Raw genomic sequence first — 20,902 nt, forward strand, 5'->3', positions numbered from 1 at the left:
CAAAACATACTCCCTTATTAGTAGATTTATCATCCCTATGGATCAGCTGAAGGCAAGTTAGTTCCGTCGGGTGAACTGAAGAGTTCGTGTTTTGTTTACAATTTGTCCTCGTTTAACCAAATAAAACGATCCAATTATATTACGACTCGTATCCTAGTTATATAACTAAGCAGTAAAACACAAATCATTAAATTAACCATAAAATAATAGAAACAGAATTTTGTCGACACTTGACTTTAGCCATCAGTGTCATGGGAACTAGTATATACAAAAAACGAACTTCCAAATTTACAATCGGGGGAGAAGTGTACATTTGCTTAGTAAGGCCACTTCCAGGCCACGGCCCTCAAAATGGCAACGTTGCAAGTAGTGTTGTAACAGCTGTTTTGATTGGAGGCAGCTAATGGTATTTGTGTATGTTTTAAGAATCATAGAGGATACGCGTCCGGTAACCGGACGTGGATAAGGCGTACGGCAATGACGTCATGGGGTTGCGGGAGCCTGGAACGCCTTTACCACAACAATACAATGAACAGCCATCGGTGTTCGTGGTGTAGTGGATAAGGTGCTCGGCTGATATGCAAGAGGTCCAGAGTTCGAATCCCATTGATGACTTTAACTTTTTGTCGAAGAGTTTGCATTGAATACCATTTATTCTCAACTGTACATCTTTTATTAGAATTTTTGGCATTTATAATTTTTTTTATAGAGAAAGAATTTCACCTTAATTCGATTTTTTCACTATCAGCAAGTTTGGTTGGTTAGGTTAGGTTATGACAGTAATTGCCGGACGTCTAATCCACGTCCGGTTACCGGACGCGTATCCTCTGCCTTTAAGAATACGAAAGCTTGGTTACTGGACTATGAAAATATTTACACCAATTTTTAAATTTTTAGAAATAGCTAGATTTTCAATTTATATTGTTTTGATTTTCAATTCTATGTTTTATTTTCAATCTTTTAATAAATTAATGTATATAAATATAAATTTAAATGAATAATTCAATAATTAATGAGCTGTTGTCACCTCTGCCTGCCATGTTATCTTATGGGACGTCTTGGCGCTAAACAACACTACTTGTAACGTTGCCAATTCTACCCGGCCACGGCCTGGAGTTAAAGTTGGCCGTATTAATAGCATATGCTTTATTTAATTCGCTTGAACTTGTTAGCGAATTTGCCACAAACGGAACAAGCAATAATTACCGTAGCAATCATGTTTAGTGCAGTAAAAATAAGAAAAAATTCCTTAGCATGAAAAAATTTAGCAAAAACGGGGAATTTGGTACAAATGTTGGGTGTCCCCAGAGAGCACAGAATAGAAACCTTCCTTTTCAACATACTGAAAGTCCCCTAAGATTGAAGCTGTGCTACAGCCGCTAAATTGAAAAATGGTAGCATATTTCTGTATTTTTGGCTATAGCGACTTTATTATTAGAGATACTTGAAAAATCTAAGAATACAAAATGTAGTTCATCTAAAAATACACAATTTTTGTATTTATCATTTTTCTCTAAACCCAACGATTTTTGAGTTATTTTTGATTAAGTATATTTAATTTTTCTATTTTTCAAAAATAGACGAAAAAATACCCCCGCCGCAGCAAACCTGCCGACTAAGCGAATTTCCATTTGTCTGAATTGATTTTCAGTTAAATATATTTTAATAACATTAGGTTTAACGAGTACCTAGGTTTGCTGCTACAAGGAAACTAATAAAGTGTGTTTTTGAGTAAAATATTGATAGCTTAGTACAAAATAAATAAATTTGCCAAGTTTGATAAAAATATATCCATAAACAAGCAAACTACAACATTTAACAATATTCTCCATAAGAATAACATGGGAATTTTTAATTTACAATTTTTTAAATTTTCTCCGTTACTAATAATAATTGTAAAAAATACTTTTATATACTAAATTATTTGTTTTTTTTAAGCTCTTTTAGAAGGTCTAAAGAGAAATCGGGAAATTTTGTGTTTTGAGGGTCAAAAGTGAGAAAACCCAATTTTTACCCCATAAAACCCCCCGTAAAGCCCCGTTCCCATGGTCCGATCGTGCTGGTTCGCGAACTCATTCAAGTTTATCCCGCTTTACACCTTTAAACCAAGTTTCATCAAAATCGGACAAAAATTACTCAAGTTATCGCGTTCACGGACGTATATATATATATATAAGTCTATATATATATATATATATATATATATATATATACACATATATAAAAATTTGAACGAATGGTGTTTTTGGCCTCTGGGGACATCAAAATGAAAAAGTAAATCGGTCCCGGGTCTAGGTCTTACCGTGCCACCTACGGTAATAGCTACTTCCCTATAGGGAAATTCGCTAAAACATGGAAATTGACGGTTTAAAGAGCAAAACAACTCCGCCACAGCAAATCTGCAGACTTAAGGGAATTTCCATTTGATTGGATGTTTTATTAAGTGTATATGATTAAAATTAGGCTTAACAATATCCTAGGTTTGATGCTACAGGGGGGGGGGTATTTTAGTGTGTTTTCATAGTAAAATATCAATAGCTTAGTATAAAAAAAAACATATTTTTCAGGTTTGATCAAAATAAATCTAAAAACAAGCAAACTACAACAGTTTACTTATTCATAAGAATAGCATGGGAGTTTTAAATTTACAATTTAAAATTGTGGTTGAGTTTAACAAAAGGATGGCGATTATTCGTCATGATTCGAATACTAACCGAAGGGGTTTTCAAAAGGAAACGGAGCAAGTTATTTAAGTGATATTAACTCGTACCAAAGTACCGGAAATATAGTATGTGGTGAGGTAATCAACCATATTTTGGAACTTTTAGTACGCAACAGTCATATTAATATTTTATCCTCATTTGTACCCATTTCCATTAAATAAAGTAACATTTTAATATTTTGATGACACTACTACACTAACTAACACAAGCAGACTTGACATCCCATTGCAAGTTTGGAAGGTCGTTTTTCGTGTCTAGTTCATGTTGGTGACACTGAACGCTAGTGACGAAGAGTTTCTATTATTTTAGGGACAATTTTGTGATTTGTACTGTACTGTTTGGTTATAGAACTAGGGTAAGCACGATTAGATCGCTTTATTTGGTTTAATGAGGTTTTCTATGACTGAAATAACTAGAAACAATTTGTAAACAAAGCACGACCTGCGACCTCTACAGCCCACCGGACGGAACTAACAACAAAATACTTTGGCTGATCTATAGGGATAAAAAATCTATGGGAGAACGTTTTGTCCATGATATCACTCACTCGGTTTAACTGAGTGGGATGAATAAATTGTCGTAAACCTTGAAAGTAACCGTTGATGTCGATGGTCAGCACAACCAACATACATACATATTTATTGTACATAATGTAACATAATGAATATTTAAATTTGTAAATTGTAAATTTAAAACTCCCATGTTATTCTTATGAATTAGTTAACCGTTGTAGTTTGCGTGTTTATAGATTTATTTTGATCAAACCTGGAAAATTTGTTTATTTTATACTAAGTTATTGACATTTTACTAAAAAAACGCACTATACTACCCTCCCTGTAGCAGCAAACCTAGGTACGTGTTAAACCTAATGTTATTTATATACATGTAATAAAACATCCAATCAAATGGAAATTCCCTTAGTCTGCAGGTTTGCTGTGGCGGAGTTGTTTTGCTCAATAAATAAAATATAATTTTAAGAAATTATAGTATCACACTATTTAACTAAATGGGATGAATTATCGTAAGCCTTGAAAGTAACCGTCAATTTCCATGTTTTTCGTCTATTTTTGAAAATAGAAAAATTAAATATACTTAATCAAAAATAACTCAAAAATCGTTGGGTTTAGAGAAAAATGATAAACACAAAAAATGTGTATTTTTAGATGGACTACATTTTGTAAACCTAGCTTTTTCCTGTATCTCTAATAATAAAGTCGCTATAGCCAAAAATACAGAAATATGCCACCATTTTCCAATATGGCGGCCGTAGCACAGCTTCAATTTTAGGGGACTTTTAGTATGTTCAAAAGGAAGGTACACCCAACATTTGTATCAAATTCCTTGGTTGTGCTAATTTTTTGGGGTCAAAACATAATTTTATTGTACTAGTTGTGACCTAGACGTGCCTAGACCCGGGACAGATTTATTTTTTTCGTTTTGAGGTCTCCAGAGGCTAAAAACACCACCCATTCAAATTCATATACTAACACCCATACATATATCCATCAGCACAAGAACTGGAGTAAAGATTATTCAATTTTGATGAATTTTTGGTACAATAAACGTATAAACCTACGTTTATTCGTACGAGTTGGCGAACCAGCACTAGAGGTCCCTGGGAAAATGGGGCTTATGGTTGAACGAAAAATGGTGTTCCCCCATTAATTCGACCCTCAAAATATAAAATATGTGAATTCTTCCCAAGCCATTTTGTAAACAAATGAAATAGGTCTAATTATTATTATAGAGCTGCCTGTTTCAAGATGATGAATTATTCTTAATAGTAATCGGTTATATAATTAATTACTCTGATACATCTTGGATCTATCCTTATATATTGAAATAATTTACTGCCTTATACTAATTAATGTAATCGATACAAAATATTATTTAATTTTTTCATGTTTATACCCCGTGGACAGCCGTAGAAGGAAACATAGCAAGACGCTACCACGAGTTCCCAATATTACACGCTATTTGATTCTCTTCTAATCCGATTAACTGCCCCATCCACGCCTCTCTGGTTCCGGGTCATACACGTCACACGAAATGCTGACACCTCTTGTCGGCAGGAAAGTCAGGCCTTGTATTCCATGCTACAATAAACCATTGAATGCGATGTAGCAATCTATGTATCGAATTAATACCTTGTGACAATCAACAAAATTCCAAATAAATGTCAAGATAATTCAGGCTAATGGAGTTGAACACGATTCCATTGTGAAATTGGCGATACCAGTGACAGTGGATTAAACTTTCCATATCTGTGTTCTGTGTTAATATTCAGAATATATAAAATTCATCATCAATAAACCCCAAATCGTTACATGATTGTATGTTAATAAATAAATGTTACAAATGAAAATCGTTGACCATGCATACTACTTAAAACCCCTTCTTATGATGAACCACTTGCTTTGCAAAGCTCATCAATATTTAGAGTGACTCAGTTGAAAACATGTTGCGGACAAGGACGTATTGTTCGATGTAAATCTGACCTAACACAATGTGACAGATGAGTACTGAGCTCTGAGCAGTGACTAGCGAGGGCTTGATGTTTATAGCCATGACACATGACACAGATCGGGACTTACGGCACAACATACAGTATTACCGTAGTGACTGAGTGGACAGCTTCAATCAGACCTCTGAAATCTAAATGTATTCATCAGGAAGTATGGATATTCTCAATACTTACGTATATTATACTACCAATACGTACTCAATACGTATATTATACTACCAACTTTTGGTTGACCACAATTTTATCAGTGTGGTTAACAAAATACGTTTTACTAATTTAAGCTGAACAAATATTATAAAAATGTTAAAATATTTATATTACACTTGATATATAGTTGTAAATATTATATTATTTACAAAATTTATATTAACTTATTCCACTAAAGGAATCTATGTCTGGAGCTGTTCCCAAAGTGAGACCAATTCTAATGTTTCTAAGTAGTTATATTTTTAATGTCAAATTGTTTTCTCCGACATTTAAGACAAACTATACCCTAAAAATGACATAATTCTTCCCTTTATTGCAGGAGCCAAGAGAGAAATTACGGCTCTTAACTATATCTCAGAGTAATAATACATAATTATGTGTTATTACTCTGAGATAATATTCTTAATTGAACGCTTTGTGAGGGAATTTCCGATTGCATAGTTTTGCTATTCAATCGCCCAAGATTTTACAGCGGTGGGATTAAAATTTCTTGAGATCGAACGTTCTGTTATTTTGTTCTTTATTTATTTTAGTTGTAAGCGATATTTTATATTGTAATCAGTTAATTTTGTCAGTGAATTTCCCATACATAGGGAATAAGCTATTACCGTATATCTTATGGTAAGACCTAGACCAGGGACCACTTTATTTTTTCGTTTAGATATAACTAAAGACAAAAAACGCCGTTCATTAAACTATATATGTCCAAATTTTATGAAATTCGGTACAAACCTGTTAAACTACGTTTATTCGAAATATTTCACGAACCAACATGATCGGACTATGTGTGGGAATGGGATTTTATATGGGTTTTTAGGGTATTAATTGGGGTTTCCAATATAATACTTAAAAATATAATACTTCACTGCAGTTTCTTTCCAAACCATTTTATACATAGCAAAACAACAAGTAATTAACATAATTTAGTTCCTTAAAGTGTGTCCTGCACGGCTAATGGTTCCGGAGAAAATTCCCAAAAATTATAAATTTGGAATTCTAATGTTAATCTTATGTATAAGTCAATTGTTTTAGTTTTGCCACTTGGCAATACAAAACATGCTTTTCATTAGTCAGTAGGGAAATTTGGTTTATGGGAATTTTGATTGGCAAACCTGTGTTTTTGATGCAGGAACGTGTGTTCTATATCTAACGATAGAGTGGTTCATAACCTTAAATATTGTCTCTTAGCTACTTTTCCTACAATGTTTATAACCCATAATAACAGGAAAAACAAAAGATTGTGATTCTTTTCACAATAATTTAGGCATATATATTCCTATCAAGTATAAAGGCAAATTTAATTACATTATACCATATATGTTTTATCTATGATTATACGTTAGAGCACACCCAAAGAGCACACGTGCAGTACACCGAATTGAACATGTTTGTTCATTAATTGTGATTTTGCGATTTTACACTATTATATACTAGTATTTAAAAAATCATACATTATTATGAATTAAAACTCTCATACATATATAACAGTGTTTTATGCTAAATTGACAAGACAGAGGTAAGGAAGTTGAATATCCACCGATAAATCAGTCAGTTTTATCTGAGTCTACAGCTATCTGGCCCCCTCGGGCAGCTAATTTCACACCGTTCACAAGAAATACTTATCTCAAACCACTTTAGAGACTTTTAGAATTATTTCGGTACAGAATTCAATGTACGAGCATAGTGTGAGTGAAAACACAGGAAATAAACTACATAAAAACTAAACAAATAAAACTTAAAAAATTACACTTGTCAGTATTCAGAGATTATTAAGGTAAACTATTTATTTTAGGGAGTAAAATCCTCTTCTGGGCTGTCTAATATAAAGCAGTAGCCTACTGTATTTATTGCAGTCGTTTCTTAAAACATTTAAAACAGTAGTTATTGTCATGACTGGATAATGTAGTTCCTGATACTGTTTTCAACTTAACACTCACATATTCAGTGGATCAAAACTAAAATTAATAAACAGGTTAAACAATTTTATAATAGTCGTCCTATTAGCTAATTTAATCTAGAATACTTCGTCTTAAAATAACTATCCTCATGTCTAATAAAATACCTCTGGGACAGCAGGACTAGCTACCTAGAACTTTGACTAAGACACTCGATTCCCATGTTAAAGTGGTCACCAGTTTTTCTATCAAAATTGTCTTTGTTGATACTAATTTCTGTCGAATACACGAACTTTTGTACTAAGTCAAACAATGTTAAAACTAATGGGATGACATATTGTGAGCCATAGCAGCTGTTTAACCCATCAACTTGGTCAGCGACAAAATAAGGTAGAAAATAGAATTTTAGACCCTAGCGCATTCTGTGAACATTGATTTTAAAATAATTAAAATCTCATTTGGAAGTCGATTTATCGGTGTGGTCGGTATAATACGTAAGTACACGAACGTCCTTTAATCTTTGTAGAGGGAATACATTTTTAGATTTAAAATGTTTACCATTGTTTTAACAGTTAACTAATGGCTACTTAGAATACATTAATTAAAGGTCACGGAGAATATTAAGAAAATCTGTACATTTAATTATGCCATGTAACTTATGTAAAAAAAGAAAACTGTCGTTTATGGATATTTTAATCAAAATTATTAATTTAGTCATATACTATAATTATGTGATCAAAACACTTTTACACCCCATTACGATGTATTTAGCAGTTATTTTTTGGACCCCGAAAGCTACGTATCGCTGTCCATGCCAGCTGTCATCGTCATTTTGGGGACCGAGCAGGTCTTTACATCTCTAGGGTCGAAAATCAGCTGATGACCCTGATCACGGCCGCCTTTTACTCCAGGCCGCAGCCTTCGAAGTGGCAACATCGCAAGTAGGGTTGTAACAGCTGTTTTTTTTTAGGCATCTAATGGTATTTGCGTATGTTAATACGAAAGCTTGGTTACTGGGCTATGAAAATATTTACTACACTTTAAATGTACAAAAATAGGTTTGAAATTTAAATATTGCTTTAATTTTCAATTCTATGTGTTTTATTTGCAATCTTTTAATAAATGTATATCCACAAATTTAAATTTAAATTGATAATACGCAAATTAATGAGATGTTGGTTCTCTCTATGTTGACATTAGCTGTATGGGCTTCAAATTAGTTCGTTAGTTCATTAGTTCGTTGGCTTAAAATTACTTCTTTGTATGGTCACCATTTCATTGAAAAGTATAAAAAAGTATATCTGCCATGCTATTTTATGAGACGTCTCACGTGCTAGACAACACTACTTGCAACGTTGCCAATTCTACCAGACCGCGGCCTGAAGTTAAAGGTGGCCGTACCCTGATACTTCTTAAAAAATTTATGCACAGCCTACTAAATACACAATCAGTATCCATAGCGTTGCAATATAATTTTTTTATTGTAACAGCTGCCTAGCAACTGTTTATTACTTTTTTCTAATTCCTTAAATTTATTTCTTCACATAACCTTGTTGTAGTTGTGTTGACTATTAGTGTGTATTATTATTATTCTAGTGAATAGTGGTAATATTGAATAGTGTGGTGAAAAATAGCGTTCGTACCACGGGCCGAAATGGTTTTGCAGCTCTCGTCTTACTTCGTCTCGAACTTAAAAACTGTCTCAAGCTGTCAAAACCACATTTTCGGCCCAAGGTACGTAATATACTATTTCGTCATACTGCAGCAAAAAAGTCGTTTTTAATGTATGGGTTGAGGGTCTAAATTACCATTTTTAAAAACGCGTTTTTGCCCCTGGAGTAAATTCAGTTGTTTTCAACTCAACAAAAACATTTCACTAATTTACTCCAGGGGTAAAACACGCTTAAAAAAATGGTACTTTAGCCCCTTTTTTACTTCACAACATTATAATGCTTTTGTATTCCTCTGAAAGTTGATACAAATAGAACGTTGTAGTATTTTTTGATTCGTATAACACTTTTGACAAAAAAGAAAACCTATTGTTTAAATAGTTATGTATTTTATATATTGTATTGGTTATATTACATTTACATTTACATTTCATTAAATTGCTTGTTAACTGTTTATATTGCTATACCACCTTTTTAAGTATTATGTTTCCAGCTATATTAGCGTTTATTCAATTATTCTATATCAAAAATATTTTATTTATAAATAAATTCGGTATTCAATGTAATTATTATGGAAAGATTTTGCATCAAAAGTCAACATCTCAATATCATGAGCGTCAAAATAAGTGAAATATTGTAATTACGGTCTGTTGTTGCTTTTAGGGATTTATGTCAAAACAGTGATAACCGCTACAAACCAACTGTTTTGATTTTATAAAATGGATTGCGTTCAATACGTATATCTCAACGCAGAAATGTGGATGTTTTTATACTATCAGTACTTGGCACATTTCCTAAAGCATTTTCACTAAATAAACCTGAAACATCTTTTAGGAATTAGTTCTCAGCGGGTGCAGTAAAATATGAAACACAGTAATAAAATTAGAGAATAAAGAGAAGAAGAATAAAGCGTATGTATAATTTGTAATAACACGTAATTTATTTAGTAAATCAACCAAATACGTTTATTTACGAAGTAAATATTGAGAGAATATGCGAGTAATATTAAGATAATATATCATAGGTTCCGAGAAATCTCCAAACTCAATGAGTCAAATTTGCTTGCATATTCCACTATATACACTAAAACAGTTGTATTTTCAAAACAAGACGTATGCGTTCTTAATTTCTGTTGTAATTGCTTTTTACTTGTACTCCGTTACACTGTGTGTTTATGAAAATGTGTGTTTATGAAAATGAATGACAATATGTATTATTATTGCGAAATTAAATCTCGGACAAACTTCGCGTTCATTTCGGGCACAGATGAACATTATTGTTTATGTCCATTAAATGTTAAATTTGTATTAAATGTGTGTATGTGATTAAATGTCTCTTTATGTCCATAGCAGACCTTGGGCTATAATATGTCCTCGGGTTTGTGCTAATGAACAACTAATGTCAATCGGGTAAACATTTGTTGTTACTGAGAAATCACTATTTTTAGGTGCAAAAAAAAAAACACGCCCTAACAGCTATGCCTTATTTTGCCTTGCCTGTCCAACTGAAAATCACACTTTTTGTACGTATTTATTATTGCATGCATTTACTTTCATTAGATATTGTTTAACTTAGTGTTATTTTTTGATAATAATATTTAAAATGCGAATTTGTTCTAGATTTTTTTTCATAAAGCCATCTATTTCTATTTGTAATTTGAGATAATAATTTTTAAATGACAGTATTTTAAAGCCAAACGATACTTTATGTTTTTTTTCAATCGGCTAATTTGTGTAATGCCCTTTTAAAACAGTTACACATTTTTATAAACACATCATAGGCATAAACTTGTTGTACTTACTAACGGGACAAACTGTGTATATGGAATTTTATTTCAGTAAATATCATGTCAAAACTAAAGAACATGAGATAATCCAAGTGCTTTGTAATCTTTTATTGGGCATCAAGTACTCAAACATGCACAAGAAACATATATGAAGGAGAAGTAGGTAGAATTTTTATATAATTGCAATTCCAGACCATAATTGAAAATAATAACTTGTAACAATAAGTTTAAATATCATTTAAAAATAATAAATTAATCGCAAGGAAAATTTATATGATTTAAATTTTGTAGAAGACGCCAAATATAAATATATATCTTTTACTAGTGCGCGTTGGTTCCTCAGCAAAGTCAACCACTTACTCCTTTTTTATTCATAGCTGATTGATAATTTAAAAAAACCCGATTTGGTATCATCATAAGGGAAAGTAAGGTCTAGTTACAAATCCTGAACATTTTTGGCACAAACGTCTGTTCAAATTAGTTACAATGGTTTGGAAATCACATTATAGATTTAAAAATTAGTCATCCAGTGGACGTTATAGTAATGCGTAAAATAGGGCCATATAAATATGCAAATTGAATTAATAATTTATATAATACTAGCTGTAACCCGCGGGCTTTGCCCCGTTTAACTTCTTAATTTTCAAGATTATCTCGTTCGCATGGCTCAATCACGTCCTGGTTGAAGTTTGTTCGCTACGCTCACTCACCTTTAGGTTGGAGCTCGTTCGCTACGCTCACTCACCTTTAGGTTGGAGCTCGTTCGCTACGCTCACTCACCTTTAGGTTGGAGCTCGTTCGCTGCGCTCACTTGCCTTCAGGTTAGCTCGTTCGCTACGCTAACTCGCCTCCAGGTTGAAGTTCGTTCGCTACGCTCACTCACCTTTTGGTTGCAAATTAGCTGTTGTCATAAATGTAAAAGAAATAATAGTGCTGCACCCTGTTGGTAATCCTTGTAACTTTAATGCTATTGAACATCATAGAACAGAACCAACTTGTTTAATTGAAACAGCTGTTAAGATTCAATAATTCCATTTCTCATAAGGTTAACATGGGAAACTCCAGAGCCACTGGGGCGGAGCCCGAAAGGATTTTTGAAATAAGAATATGCCTAGATGTTAATCGGGAATGTGAGCTATCATCATGCCAAATTTCAGCCTAATCCGACCAGTATTTTTCGAGTTTACTTTTCCCATACACACATACAGCAACCACCTCTTTTTTATAATAGTATAGATTTTAACAATTTACCTTCTATTTATTATTTTAATCTATTTTTTTTTAAATCGTTTAATATTTAAGTTTTTTTTTTAATTTGACAGACTGTCAAAGCCAAGTTAGTGGTCACCTTGTATTTTATCGAAAATTGGCAGATTACCGTACAGGAAAATGTCAAGATAAATGAGTAAGTCGAAGTATTGATTTTATAAAATGTCACATTTCTCAACACAATAACATAATTCACGAGATATGTCAGAGTCCGTATATGATCCTGCTTGAGCTTCTGTTGCTGTTACGGGATTTCCATGTGTTAAATCACATACAATCTTTTGATCCCTCAGAAACGGAGCTTACTATCTGCAAACCACATTTTGAATAATCCCTCGATACGTTTGGTTAATACCGTCTCTATTGTAATCCAAAGTCAATATAACTTTCACACTCTGTATATTATAGATATTTCGAATCAAAGTTACTTTGATTTACATATTGTACGTTGTAGGATCCAGTTGTATGGTAATTGCTTTAAATGTTGTAGTGAGAGTCTGTAGTTTGCTACATATTTGTATGCAATAAATTAGTTTTCACCACACTATTATGTTTTTAGCTGTTTTACATACGCTAATTGGTAGCTGAAAGTTACGTTTTGCTGGCCATACCAGCTGTCATCGTTATTTAGGGACCGAGCGGGGTTTTACATCCCTAGGGTCGCAAAATCAGCTGTTAGTTTAATTACTTAAAACATTAATCCATTGCAATAGACTTGTTATATTGTCACCGTAGCCTAGCAACTATTATTATTATTCCTGCTGATTCCTCAAGTTGTTTCTTCACGTAACCTTTAAAGTGTTGACTGTTAGTGTGCATTATTTTTGTGGTGAATAGTGGTAATAGGGTATAGTGTGGTGAAAAACAGCGTTCGTAACACGAACCAAAATGGTTTTGCAGCTCTCGATCGTTTTAAGTTCTCGACTTCTTCTCGAGCCGGCAAAACCTCATTTTCGGCCCTAGGTACGAAATATACTATTGTTAAGTTATCATAACTAATAGTCGTCACAGACAGTACGCCTGATAATCTGAACATTGAACCAAAATATTTAGTAGTAACCAAGACATTTCATAGCAGAAAAATGGTTACCTTACATTCATGTTTAAGTTTCTTAAAACAACTGACATTCACTATACATTACACCAAACGATGTTTCATGGTGCTTATATGGGCTGAGACTAAATGAGTGATCCTCATACTAAACTCCCTCAACGTATGCTTCTCGCTTCTCATTACCGCTTAAGCCCAAAGCATTTCCAAGTGTCAACAACAGACACAACTTACAAGTCTTCTCTCGCGGCACGAGCTTCTAATGATGGCTTCGAGGCTTATCTTCTGTAAAAACACAGCTATTTTTGCTTAAATCTCAATTCTTAATCCCACATTCTGTTTAGTTTATGAGTCCCTCATTCTTACAAAAAATCAAGCTACCGGTAACTAAACATTTTGATGAGGTGAGAAAATTTCAAAGTTTTTATTCTAAATCATTTTGCTTATAATACTTAATTTAACATTGCTGAAAGTGTCAATAAAAAATTCAAAAGTATTTATGGACTAATTTTACACGGTTTATACTGTAGTACCTGGTCCATCCATATATCTCGGCAGGTGTCTGATTCGGGACACATTCAAGAAACATTTTTGAAACATACAAGAGGGATGCTATTCCACCTCAGCAAAAGATTATCTTTATGCAGTTAATGTTTAATAAAAAACAAGATAGTTCATTGTATTTATGTATTAAATAATAGCTCTATATGAAATACCTTGTAATTCTCCCACTGAACAGTGAGCACTAGGGTGGCGAGTGAAGTGTATAACGCTCTACTCTGAGCCTCAAGAGTATAATAAGGAAAGTGTATAACATACTACACTCTGAATCGGTGCAAAGAGGCATAAGAGTATATAGGGAAGGAGGTGTATTACGCCAGTCCTCGTCTCGCTCCTACGCCATTTATTACCAAACCGTGCTGTTGAGATGTTACTGCTCGTTGTAAATGATGATATTTTTTTCACATCATACTTTTGAAATTAAAATTACTGAAAATAAAAACGTCTTTAATTATTTAAATCTAATTTTGCCTCATTCAGCCATACACCATTTTGCAGTTGTACTACACAAACAGTAAGTTACCTCTCGTACTAGTTATTTAAATGGGAACTATAACTCTTCGTAATGACATTCTCAATACAAATAAATTAGAATGAAAATAAAATATAATTCAGCCTTGTCCACGTACTGCATATTACGAAGAAAGTCAGTTCCTCGAAGCGGAAGCAAAGGTCGTCCTTCCTCAAAGAATACGATTTGTGGCGTCAGTGTGACATGTCTTACCTTATTTGAATAATACATCAATGGACCTGGCGATGTGTCTTTGAGAGGTCCTTTCCAGTGACAACCTTACTTTCCCTGTGACAAACAGTGTTGAGGCCAGACTTGGGGCTTGGTAACATAACATGGACAAGCTTAAATTAATTGACTAGCCACGCCTTGCTTTTATCGTCAACTCAGTTGTAATTGTTAATGAATTCAAAACAAACAAAAGTTTATCGCAGTATCACATGAAGCCTGCCATATCTCACGTTGAGTATTGAGTTAATAAACTTGCATTCACGTGTAAATTAGTTTTTTAACTCAAATATTAAATTAGTCACGCTTATGCTCATATTATATGATAGTAAAATACTACTAATAATAGTAATAATAATATTTGGATTCAACTTCTTGGCTCTGCTAGCTGGTATGCTAAATTTTCGATTTGGTAGCAAAGTAGTTAAACAAAGATTCTTCATTTATTTAATGATTTTTCGTAGCTTTAACTGCTTCCTTCGAATCAAAAGCTCCGAAATTTAACTTATTAAATTTGACTTGTTAAATTTGATTGAAAAGTCTTGAATCTCTACGCCAAACCTAGTTCATATGTCTGTGGTTCAGAATATCTTATAGCCCCCATTGAATACCTTTTATTTCTAGATTTTTCTTGGTCTGTATGCTATAAAACACATAAAATCTTGAAAAAAATGAAGTGCTGTTGTATTATTTGCATTGGAAGTAAAAAATATAGTTTTGAATAATTGTTTTTAAGTGAGCAACTAAGCATAGTGAAACAAACGAAAGAAATCGTTGAAATGCTGAGTGGTTAAGAGGTTTTATGGGAGCCTTAACTCGTTATAAATAATATCTTATATGAAAATATTGCCTCATCATGTGCCATCTAAAGAAGCTATCTACCCGGGCCGTCAATAAAGAAGTTTGGTTGGAGAATAAAGTAGGATTAGTATACTAAACATGAAAACATTTTTTAAACTACCTCTGTTATTGTGAAACAGTTTAGTGATTTCATTTAGGAGAGAGTTTGCCTCGAATGGTGGCACCACCTGAGTCAAAGCGGCGATAAACAACTAAACGTTCGTACCACGAGTGTTCATAGAGAAACGAGCTAAGAGCGCTTAACCCAGCAAACATTGATACAAGCATTAAACCTCCTGGGATGTGGTCCTAATACATCCATTTTCTTCTTAAAATTTCAAATCGGAAACCTGCTATCCTAGAAAAATATGCCAATTTCATAGAATTGTTCCAAATGCTTTCAATTGATTTTTTTACTTTAATTTAAAATTAGGTTAAGAAGACCATTTTTGTCAATCACTGTTGACAGATTTTTAACTTGAAGGAATACTATTACATAAAAGCATTCACTATACAGAACTAATTATATGACTGGACATTATAAAATAATACCTCTTAAAGTAGCTTAGTAAATACCTAAACAAGCGTATTACACCAAATTTATTAATTTGAATGGCATATTCCACCAAATAAGAAAAAGGCTTAGTATGACAACGCATCTTTGTATTTTCCCACTGAGATGTTTAAATCCATAAAACGATGCTTCATATGCCATCTTAATCATGCCAGCTTTTGCATAGCAAAAATCGAATAATATGTTTCAAAGATTTACACTGGAACCCTTTGAAGGCTTCTGGAACCCATTGGCTGGAAGAAGGTCCTGGTAGTTAAGGTGAAGAATAACTGGTGAGAGCGCTTGGTGATTTTTCGAACTTATTTATTAGTTTTTAGTTGGTTCAAAGTCTTATTCTGTAAAAAAGTTACTTGCTGGATTTTCCAATAAATTATTACCTATTCTTCCAATATATATGTAAACAGTTCATTGAATGTAATATCTAACGAATTCGTCGGAAAACTGAATGTACCAAGCATAATGCAGAAGGCCCCCAAGACCACGTGTATTTATAGGGGTATTTGTAGGGCCTTAAATCATGTATTTGTATATAGAAATCTTGAAATCGTAATGAATGTAATCACCAAATAACTAATATAGCGTATTACTACATGAACGGTGGAGCTTTAAAATTTCATATTAGGTCTATCGGCTTGCTAAACACGGCAAATATTCTGTTAACATGGTTTAGGTTTAGCTAAATACTTTAATTGTAAAAGTTTAACAGTGTATTGTTGTATAAAAAATATGTCAAACAATTTTTTATTTGTAAGCACACGACAATTGTGTGTGTGGGGTTTGTTGGATCAACAATAAGTTGATAAATTCCTTTCAAATTATATACCTGTCCCACTTTAGAATATGATACTTGTAACAAATATATTTTAACTAGATTTAAAATTCATCCCTTGAAATAATAGGATGGATCTAAGTATAACCGTTATTTTTTAACAGACAGGAAGAGAATTAGCTGCCTCAAGAGAGCAAGATTGTACCCGTCAGTGTCGACCAAGATATCACTGATTGATTTATTTCTAGCTCTCTTACTCCTTTGCCTCAGTTTGATTTTTTTTTTAATTCATAACAATTTTATTTAATCTAATTGGTGACCCAAAATAAAACGAAAGAAAATAAAATAAAACTAAAAATTACAGGAATAGAATAGCTCTACATAGATTAACAAAATTTTCGTTTTATTCACACTGTAATTTTTATAGCAAGCTATTACGCAACGCAGTTTTTGGTAGAATCAAACACATCGATACATTGATCGTTAATAGTACAACACAATACATTAATACATTATTTAATTATTTACAATGTTTTAAATTCCTCCGCATTCAAGAGCAGTACTCTTTCAGTTGAATTAAGGTTAAATTATAGTAACAAATTGAAACCGCCCTGGGAACAACATATTAGTTAAAGTATCTGTAGTTAGTTAGTTTTTGTTACTGTATTTAGACCATCGGAGGGAAAGACTTTTCAGACTACTTTTCAACAAAATATATCTTAAGTGGCTTCGTTCTGAAGCTTAAAACAGCAATCATTACTATCATGCAGTATGAATCGTACAGCCTCAAATTTTATGTTGATATTATTGGAGACAAAATGTCATTTGGACGTTGTAACAAGGACTTTCATAAAAGAGAGCACTCGCTACGAAATTACTGAAAGTTTGTCACTATTATAGCCTGGCTATAGCCGTGCCTCTGGAGCTATTACAAACCATTGAAATGTCAAAGTACACTTAGTACTGATAGTTTCTGCCACTAATGTATTTCAGGTGTCCTCCAGTGAAGTGCACTCTTCGTAATTAAATTGACCAGGAATGGCACCCGTCGTGTCGCAGTTAACACGATCGGCTATGTTGAACGTTAAACACAATTATTGACTATTGCACAACAACAAACATGGCACATTGATGGGGGACACGGCAATCACAATAATGTTTAATCCTTAGAGTGTTTCCAGTTATTAAATAGCCAGACTGAGAGAAATGTTTCTATTAGTTCAATGCAGAGAAATAAAAATCAAGAATACCTTTTTTCCTAAAACGCTAAATATCTGATATTTTGTAATTTGTACATATTATTTGCTGTTTTGAACTGATCTCATGAATCCGTCAATATATTGGTTTCCGAATACTTCAAACACAAATTAGTTCAACTAATAAACTTAAGATATTTGAATGAACTATAAGTAATAGATTTATATTTGAAAATATATTTTGTAATTGAAAATAATTACCTTAAACTATTTATCTTAACCTTCAGTTAAATAATTCAATAGATTTAACAGTGGCTCGAATATAATTAAGAAGACGATTGCAAATTGTGAAATACACAGGGGGTCCCACAAAGAGGGTTAGACGTTCGATTTTATATTACTTGGTCATTTATGCTTCGAAAATTTTGAAACTTTACACAATTTATAGAGTAGGTTTAAAAATATTCTGGGAGAATTTCAGCTCCTATCCTCTTGCAATAACAAAATGGTGGCATATTGAAAATGATACTTTTAAACGTTAAAATTGTGTTTTTTATATTGTATTCTCAAATTTTTGGGAATTTTTTCATCAAAAAATTAGAACATAGTCTAATGGAAAATCTAAAACTAAAACCAAAATTATTCAAAGTGTGATTCCAAAAACTAACAAAATCAATACATATATATATATATATATATATATATATATATATATATATATATATATATATATATATATATTGTTCTGTTGTATTGTTCTGTTGGATTATGTGTTTTAGTGGCGTGATTTATCACTAGTAAATGAATAATAATAAATACATTAAATAATACAATTGGTTAATCAAAAACATTCGATATGCCATAATTTTGTTTCTTCGAGGGTGAAAAAGCTGAATATTTCTCAGAATATTTTTAAAACTTACTTTTTAAATTGAGTAAAGTTTCAAAATGTTCGGTTTATCAATGGGCAAGAAATATAAATCAAACGTTTAAACCTCCTCGTGGAACACTCTGTATATTCTCTTTTAGTTCTGGTCTTTAATATTTCAATTCAGAATGTACATTCAACATTCCCCTAGAATACTTAAAATAGGAACAAAGCCTCATATTTATTCCAGAGCTCTATGCTAATGTAATATAGGCAACCGATGCGCCTTGAGACTGTTTATCATTTTTACTGAGGCATTTTAGAACTAATTTTCTTGAGCGGTTTCAACCTGTTATCGCTATTCGCTTTATTAAACTGCATATTACCTTAACAAAAAAGTTAATTATGCATATTACTGTATGATCTTAACAAAAATATCAAATAATGATTGAAAATATAAGATCTAAAATCGTCTAACCCATCCAATCCTGTATTGTAATAGCCTACGAAATAAAAATACAATTTCTATTACTGGGTGAGACTAACTACACATGTATTAGGCAGACATATTATTTTTTTTTTCTTTACAATCCAAACAACAGAACAGTCAGTAGAGTGAATATGTTTTTAGATCACATCGTATATGGCGTGGCAGTAACTCCTCAGAGTTAATTATAGAAAAAATAAGTCAAACTCCGATGTTATTTTACCAATTACCCTCCAAACGTGACGTATGACTAGGCAAAATGTTAGTTAATTAACATATGTCACAATAAGTAGTTTCCTAAATATTTCACATTAATGTCTTCTACGAATCATAGAAGAGTATATAGCTGAGGATAATGTAAGTATTTAGGTTGGATTTTGTCTCTAAAAGCGTTGGCGGATGTGCAACTATTTTATACAACAGATTTAAAGATCAAAATGTTTCTATTTCGTGTCGTCTTCCCATTGCAAGGCATGGGTACAACAGATAGTAGCCTATAAGTTTATAAATAACTATAAATCAACAACCAACAGTAGAATTGAATGCTGCTTTTATTCATGTTTATTTTTTATATTGAAAGTTACATCCCTGGTCTTGTTAAGATCTAACGCATATTCTTCTATTAGATAGCATCGTTAATTGGTAGCTCAATGATAATAATTGACATCTGTGACTAGGAATAATCCCTCTTAAAATCGAGGTGACGTCAGAGGCGAGCACAGCAACCACTCGCCTACTCTTAGACATTCAAAACATCAAAGACAATTTCAGTTTTACTGACCTGAGAAACTACTGTTACTACTTTTCACTATTAACCTTTTTACTAACGTTATTCTTTGTAACCATGAAAATATAGGTCTATTCTTTTTAACTGCTGTCATTGAATATACAGGTGAATTGGGTGTCATTAGGTTAATATATAAAAGAAAAATAACACAACGCAATGTCGGCTACACTAGTTTCAATTAGGTTAGTTTATAAAAACACATGTTATCTTACTAATATTATAAATGTGAAAGCTTGTGTGTTTGTTTGTATGTTTGTTTGTTTGTTTGTTTGTTTGTTTGTTTGTTTGTTTGTTTGTTTGTTTGTAAGTTTGAAGTTCAATCACGCATAAACCACTGGACGGATCGGGCTGAAATTTGGCATGGTGATCGCTTACATTCCCGATTAACATATAGGCATATTCTTATCTCAAAAATCCTTTCGGGCTCCGCCCCAGTGGCTCTGTAATTCCCCATGTTAACCTTATGAGTATTCATATTTAAAGGGAATTAAAGAATTTAGTCAGCTGTTTCAACTAAAAAAGTTGGTTCTATGATATGGAAAAGCATTCAAAAGTTATAAGATTTACCAACAGGGTGTAGCACTATATTTTTTTGCATTAATGAAAACAGATAATTTGAACTAAGCAGCAACAAAAAACTGTGATTCGCAATGAGAACTGTCAAAGTAGGATTGTTTACAGTTATGATTATGTTTTTCATTTCATGAATAATTTGTGATATTTTGCGAATTGTTGATAATTTATTTTTCTCTATTGTTTAGGTGAAGTGGTAGAACATTATGGCTATGGTAGATGTGTAATACCATAGAATACTGTAAATTTAAAAAAGCAAATTTTATCAAACTGTGTCCTCTCTTATTGCAAACGCAAAGCTTGAGTACAACTGCAATAAGCATTTTATACTTATATTCCAACCCCGTACGAAGGACGGGTACTCTGCTAGTACAGTTTATAAT

The sequence above is a fragment of the Macrosteles quadrilineatus genome, unplaced genomic scaffold (genome assembly GCF_028750875.1).
Source record: "Macrosteles quadrilineatus isolate MER2022 unplaced genomic scaffold, UCM_ALF_1.0 Scaffold_1__1_contigs__length_201487025, whole genome shotgun sequence".
Classification (NCBI taxonomy): Eukaryota; Metazoa; Arthropoda; class Insecta; order Hemiptera; family Cicadellidae; genus Macrosteles; species Macrosteles quadrilineatus.